Here is a 327-nt window from a genome sequence, read left to right as displayed (position 1 = left end):
TTGACTCTGTTCTTGCCCACTGAATTTTTAAGGGAATGTGCTTTGTTTTCTCCCAGGCAACGTTAGCTCAACCATTTCCAAAACATTCTCAGGAAAAGATTTTACACTCTGTCCCACTTTCCTGCCTTTTACACAAGCCACCACGAGTAGCAAAAAAAGCATAAACAGGATCATCTTTACTTCTTAAGATTTCCCTGTGTTCTCGTCACTCTTTTGGGGCTTTTCCTCCTCAGACACAGCCTCGTCCATCCAACAGTTCCTGCCGACCCCGACACCACGCACAGCCCCCCGGGAGCCCCTGGAGGAGGGAGGGCTGCGGGACGGAGC

Source organism: Acanthisitta chloris, unplaced genomic scaffold (genome assembly GCF_000695815.1).
Source record: "Acanthisitta chloris isolate BGI_N310 unplaced genomic scaffold, ASM69581v1 scaffold27970, whole genome shotgun sequence".
Lineage (NCBI taxonomy): Eukaryota > Metazoa > Chordata > Aves > Passeriformes > Acanthisittidae > Acanthisitta > Acanthisitta chloris.
The sequence above is the reverse complement of the archived record's forward strand: the minus strand, read 5'-3'. Positions refer to the sequence as shown.